We start from the raw sequence: 7088 nt of genomic DNA, 5'->3' as shown, positions 1-7088 counted from the left end.
TAAGGATTTTTTTTTCCTTTTCTTTTATAACATCCTTGAATACCTTTTTTATTTTTTTCCCCCACAAGTTATGATTAAAAGCTGTAGAACTTAATAGAAATTACACATTACTCAGAAGTGGAGAAATGGGCCCTGCTGCCTGTGGACTGTTTCCCATAAGCTTATGAGATTTATCCCCAGTTCCTTTGCTGGAGACCAACACCTCCCGAGTGGTTAAATGTCTGCAGTAAGCATCTTTAATGCAATGAACAGATGTCTGTAATCACCACCTAATGTTTTGCTAGGTTTTGCGATGGAACAGGTATGGTTACTGCTCCTGCTGACGGTTAAAGTGCTTCCAGTGACTGCTCAGTTCAATGGATACAACTGTGATGCTAACCTCCATAGCCGGTTTCCTGGTAAGTGTTTAATAGACTTTTTTCTAATGGCTTCTTTATTGTCTTGGTTTGAAGCAGTACTTATTTTTAAATACAGGACTTTAAATCTGTCTGAAGCCTGGGGGAAGGCCTCCACATCGAGTGTTAGCTGTTTTGGTGACAATGAAACTTCTCTAATGTTGCACTTTACTTTATTCTTAATGGCACTATGGGTCAAATTCAGCCCGTTAGTAATGAATACACCTCCCCTCACATTAGTGGAGTTCGACCTGCTTTTGCCAGAGCTCTATCTTGTCCAAGAAATTCACCAGAGGTCCTGTTGTTGTAAATGTTCTTTATAGATTTCAGTGTCTGAAACTTTTAACTGGGTTTTCTTTCATGTTTTATCTGGGTAAGTGAAAATAATCATGTCTTTTTAGTGAAAAAAATTAGACATATATATCTATTTTTGAGCAAAATGAAGTTGATGGCAAAAATGTAGTGCCTCATTTCAACATTAAGTGCTTGGTTAGGAACAGGTGAAGCAATGGGACATATCTATGTATGATGTACACTCATGTTTCTGTGAGAAAATGGGAATTAACTTGCTTTGGGGACATCAAATGTCCAGAGCTGTTAAAACAATGAGAAACAGAAATGAAATTTCAGTCTTGGTGACATGTGTATTGGGGGTTTACTTGGCTAAAAAATGTTTTTAGACTCTGTTACATTTCTTATCCTTCCTGCCTCAGCTGTTTCTTGGACAGAATAATAATAATAATAAAAAAAGGCTGTGAATACTCTCTCACATCTTGTGTTTCTGAGGTAGCAATTGAATTGAACAGTATAGTGATGAACTCTCAGTATAATATTACACTGTAATACCTTTCAGTGTTGTTGCTTTCTGAATAATAATAGTTTTGACTTTTTTTCTGGAAGGATCAGCTTTTATTAAACTTAAGTCAGCAAAAAACTATAGTCTATTTATTGGTTCCTGTGCTACCAACACACTGTTAGGTGCTTGGCTGACGTAAAGACCATCAGTGGTTTGATCCTTTTTTGCTTAATCCTTGTGAATATGAAGAGCAGAGAAATAAGACGTACAAAGAATATCAAATATGTTGTCTCCACCCCTGACAAAATCACTTTTTGAGTATTTCACAAACTACTTCTATATTCCCCTTCTTAGGTAAAAGTTTTATAGGCTTGCCCCGAAAGTGTGGGTGAATTGTGCCCATGTGCCTCAGATCTATCTTTTGTAGTTTTTCATGTAATTGTTTTTGTTTCAGGCTTCTTGAGAGAGGACTGTGAGAGCTAGAGGGAAGCTTAGATTCCTTTCTGTGCTTTTAACATTTTTCTCTGGTAATTTTTTGCACCAGCCCTTTGCCAAGGTTTTATATTTGCAATGTGATACCCATGAATTGAATCCAGCTCTTATTGTGGGTATTTAGGGGCCTCTTGCAGTTCTGCCTCATAAAAAAAGAGTCATATAAGAGTCCGTGTCTGCCAAATTTCAGGGACTTGGGAGAAAATATGTTTAGGTTACAAGTAAACAGATTTTTTAAAGTAAATGCTAATCACCCTGCACTGTTTGCAAGAGCTGAGGGTAAAGTCCTGCTCTTTCTTGTTTGTGATCTCAGGCAGTAAAGATTCAAAGGTTGGAATTTAATCAACAGTCAGTGCTGATTTTGAGAGCTAGGAAAGAAAAATAATTCTGCTTGTTAGTCATGCATTTGAGATAAAGGTGAAAACCAGAAAACCCTTTTGTCCCCAGATTTGACCGATCTTTACAGTATGCAGAATGGACCGGCTAGGGCTAGTGGAGCTGAATGAGGCTGTTGGAGCTCTGTTTTCTGGGTGCAAGAACCCCAAAAGACGGGTGATAGACCCTCTGTAGGGAGAAGGGACTCACTCTCGCTATGCTTGCTTCCCCAGCACTTGGCTCAGGCTGTGGCTTTGGGGGTGCCAGCCACACTGCCTTCAGGGTTCAGATGTAAGGGGAGTGGTGAGACAGAGGTCAGAAAGGAGAACTTAAAATGTTTTAAAACAACAAATATCTCTCCAGGCTGAGATACTGCTCATAAAGACTGGTTATGGATAGAATTTCTTCCCATTCCTTATTTGTTCCACACAAAAAATCTTTGTTGTTGTCAGGTGAAATTCCAAACATGGGGTGAGAATGTACTTTCTTGCTGAGGTTGGTGGTGTGCAGATACCAGAGAAGCCATTGGGTTTTTGAATTTGTCTGGTCTTTTTAAATGTTGTGAAGAGTAGAGTTTGTCTTCAGCAAAGATGAGAAATTAAGCCTTCCTAACAGAACCTTGGCACTCATCCATTTTTCATTTGTTTGTGCTTGTATTGTTCATTGCTTAGGTGACTTCTTGCTTAGGGATGGTGCTGCATAAATAGGGTGATAAATAATCAGGCAGGACTTTTGTTTCTGTAGTTTGTAGGTTGGTCTTAGACTGTAAGTATACAGTAGTCATCAGGGATGAAGAAAAAACCCCATATTTGGTAGACTGAAAATTCTCTGACTTTTTATACCAAAAGATAGATGTGTTCTAGAGAGTATGTAATAAAATGATACCCTACTATCCTTCAGTTACATGGAGAAAAAAGCTTAAGTTCTGCATTGCAGTAAAGCATAGCTGTGAGAAGGTTTTTGGGGGATGAAGCCATATCAGTCCATCTGTCTTCAGATTGGAAATTCACAGTGTGGATTCAGAGGGCTCTTGCTGTAAGTACATACTGAGAACTTAGTAGAAACTAAGAAAATATTGCAGCTTTTTCACATACGCTGTGTATTTTAATTCACTGTCAGAGCAGCAATTGTATCAAAGAGGACACTCATACAGAGAAGTTGGCTTTCAAACATAAGTGCCTTTGCCTGCCCTTTCTGGTGGAATGGCATTTGTCAACGTTGTTCCGTGGCAAACTCTTGTCCTCTGCAGGTTTTTGCTGCCTGCTCTGGGGTGAGGTTTGGCAACATGTAGAAGGGTACCAGAGCAGAAGTGGGCAGTGGAGCTGTTAGCATGAGACATTGCCATGAGCCTGTCCTTGATTCAAGGTGGTCTCTCTTACTGTAGTATCTACCTACCTCTCAAGCTTTACTCTGTTTTACATGTGACACCCCTGTGAGTACTGTTGACTATAGGTAGCTTGTGTGATTTGAGTCAGGAAGAAGCCAAGTGGTTTGCCTGTATGAAAACTCCGTGGCAAAGAGGTCATTATATTTAGGCCCCTATCAGCCGGGTGACCTCACCTTCAAACTATTACTCCTTTCTTACTCAGAAACCCAGAAGCTTTTACTGAAGGAATGCAAATATTTTTTGTTTAAATTTATACATATGTAGGAATAATATTTACCTTTCTAAAGCCACAAGAATTGAGCTGAGTGTTTAGCACCTAAAAGGACATTAGATCTGTTTGCACCTGGTTTCAGATTAATTCTTGAACAAATAATGTTGTTTTAATTCCAGAATAGACTAATTTAAGAACAACGCTTCTTTGTAAAGTACTGGGCAGAAATGGTTCAGTCTGGGAAGGTTGTTTATCCTCCTACATAGCGCAAAGATTGTTTTTGTAGTGTATGGTCTCATTTCCCTTGGTGTCAGATGAGAATTTTGCAAGTGGTAATGGTACCTTAACAGGTAAAGTAATATCCTGCTTTTTAAAAGGCTTGAAGTGAGTTATAAAATTAACCGAAATACTTTATATTACATCCTGCAATTTGTTACAATCTGACTGTGCGTTGGTCCAAGCAAGTGTAAAGGCACACTTCGCCATTTGCCTTTTTGTACTGTTCCCCTCTACCTTAGTATACCCATTAAATGAAACGTAACAGTCCTCATGTAGTGAAAACCAAGGCGTGCTTCTTGATCTTTGTATGTTAGTGGATTTATGTGTATGTACAAACCAGGAGAATTTCGTGCCAAATCACTTCAACTCCTGTCTTGCCTCTGGTACCTTTCTGCCCAAATTTACACCCAGTGAGAAACATTTATCACCACATTAGCTCAGGACTGAGTTTAGGCTGTTATTTCCTCCACTTGATTGTTTTGGCTTTAAAGCCACCATTAAAGCTGTCTAAATTAAACTGCTTGTGCTCCCGTACCATGGGGGAAGAGCTAGTTCATTGTAATGGAGATTTCATTTCCTCTCCGTTGTGACAACGCGGTGAAACAATTCATTTCAGCAGGCTTAATGGTATAGTATTGACTGAAGTTGTTCTGCAATTTTTAATAGCACTTAATCTTTAAGCAGATGTAATAAATGAGTTGTTATATAAAGGAGTAATGTCTGTGTTTAACACGATGCAGTATGTCTTTTTGTAAAGCACTAGAGGAAAATCCCCAATTAGCCCCTCCTGCCATCATCTACAGGCAGAGAAGAGCTTATAGAAAACCTATGTTATAGCTCTAAAGCAAAATCAACTGTTGCTTGAGCCTATGTCCTAACCTTATGCTTTTCCATTCAAGTGCATAAAAATCTTCAGAACGTTCAAACAAAAGGTCAAATTCATCTAAGAAGGTTTTTTGCTGCTGTTCAAAAATTGATTAGTTGTAACAATTGCTGTTTTCTAGGTCTTTTGTATTGTCATAATGTACAGAATGAAAGATTGCAAGACTCTTCATAGTATCGATCATTGTCTTTCAAGAGCCAACTGATTTTTCATTAAATCTAAAGTTCGTGGTTCTTAAAACACCCCCAACTTTAAAGAGATCATAATAAATTGTTCTGATACGCTGTTGATTGTACTTCAAAGTCTGCACAGCCTGAGATTGTGGTCTTATGCAAAGTGGACTCCAGACAATCTCAGACAAACACACCCGACTTCCATGCCAGAGTAGCTGGAAGGCAGAGCTCAGCTTCCTGAGTTTCTCAAAATTGCTAGAAATTTCTGTTCCAGAAGGGGACTGTTTAATCAGACTCCAAATATTTAACCACTTGCTGTTTTCCACTCTGTTGCAGTGCTTTGCTTTATGAATTTGCTGGGGAATTTTAGAATAAGGGTTTTGTTGCATGGTAGACTGCGTTACTAGATTTATTCTTTGTCTTTTCTTTAGTGACGTTGTAGAGTCAAATCTGTTCTTCAGAGTAATGCAATTCTGACCTTTATATTCAGAATATATAAAAAAAAAAAAATTCCAGTATTTTGCTGTGACTGTGGGCTAAAACTTTATTTGATCAGAAGTTACACCACTAGACTAACTGCTACAAAAATTATATGGTGATTAGTTGGAATACATCTTCTTATAATGTCTTTCCCTGCCTTCTTCTTGCAGCTGAACGAGATATCAATGTTTTCTGTGGAGTACAGACAATTACTATGAAGATAAATTTTTGCACAGTTCTTTTCTCTGGTTATTCTGAGACGGATCTGGCACTGAATGGGAAGCATGGGGATGCTCACTGCAGGGGTTTCATCAATAACAACACCTTTCCAGCAGTGGTCATTTTCATCATCAATCTGAGTACTTTGGAATCCTGTGGAAACACTTTAGTGGTAAGAAGAAAGTCAGAGTGAAATTGCAACATGGCTGTTTATATACCTAAGATCAAGTGAATGTCCTTGGCAACATTGTATCTTTTACAGACAATGTTTACATTGCTTGCTCTGTTAGCAGTATATTGCATACATCAAAGAAAATCAGAGAAAGTCAGTAATTTATCATCTTGGTAACTAATGAGAAGATGTGGTGGGACACAGCTTTGTCCTCTGATTAGAAAGTGTGTGTGTATATTTATTTACTTATACGTTTGTCCGTCTATTTATTTACTTATTTATTTATTTATTTTCCCCCAGTTCAAAAATGAGATTTTTCCAAGCCATTTTTAAACTCTTGCTGAACACGCCTTAAATTTTGCTGAAAGTTTTCAAATACCCACTTGGAAAATGAAAGTAAAATATTTTTAGGAATAGATTTGATAGAAGAGGATTACAGTCTGGGTACATATTTCTGTGCTCTTGTATCAGAGGGACTTGCTGACTGATCTTACCTGTTCTGTTATAAGGCCGTAACTTCAGGCTGCATGTCACAATGGAGAGAGTCTGGCCAGAGTGGACCCAGCCCACAATAAACCCCTCTGCCAGCTGTGCCATGAGGAGTTGTCCCTTCTTGGAAGATATCAGCTCAGTATGGAATTGCCTAGCAACAAATTGATGTTTTCAAGCAAATTTTGAAAGTTTGATGCAAAAGGGAAAAAAAGAAAAGAAAAGAAAAAAAAGAATGGCTGTCTAACCTATGCACTTGACAAAAATGTCAAAAGATGTGGGACTGAAGTTCAGCTCTGATCTCTTAGTGCATGGTCACTCTGTGCTACGGTGTTTTGCCATTTTGCCTGGTATCTACAGCTTATGTTACTGTTTCATTCATGGATAATGCAAATCTTTGTACAGCTAATGACTAAATCTAATCCTTAGCTGTGGGTGAATTTTTGGAACCAGAATCTGATCCAGGAGCTGACCTTGAAGTCTGTTTTGTCCCAGTATAATTTAATTTTCTTCACTGAAGCTAATCTCACTCAGAATGGGGAGAAAGGGGGAAGTTAGGTCTCAGACCTAAACAAAGGGAGAGAAGAGTTGTACAGTTTGTGTGTACATTGCACTCACAAGCAGCGATGACTTGTCTCAAAGTATCTACAAATAACCTAGAAAAACTAGTGTAAAAATGTATTATTTTTAAGGGTTATATTCTATCTGGAATTCATACTTGCACTTGATGATACCTG

The 7088-nt window shown here is 38.3% G+C and overlaps 1 long non-coding RNA gene across 1 annotated transcript; it reads left to right on the top strand.

The window, feature by feature from the left end:
• Positions 1–294: 294 nt before the first annotated feature.
• LOC104511605 lies at positions 295–6863 on the top strand. The gene is made up of 3 exons (XR_727915.1): positions 295–398; positions 5642–5862; positions 6805–6863. It is a non-coding gene; the product is annotated as an uncharacterized LOC104511605 (long non-coding RNA).
• The last annotated feature ends 225 nt before the right edge of the window (positions 6864–7088 follow it).

Source organism: Eurypyga helias, unplaced genomic scaffold (genome assembly GCF_000690775.1).
Source record: "Eurypyga helias isolate BGI_N326 unplaced genomic scaffold, ASM69077v1 scaffold3796, whole genome shotgun sequence".
In the NCBI taxonomy this organism is placed as follows: Eukaryota; Metazoa; Chordata; class Aves; order Eurypygiformes; family Eurypygidae; genus Eurypyga; species Eurypyga helias.
This window is presented reverse-complemented; position numbering and strand designations above follow the sequence as displayed.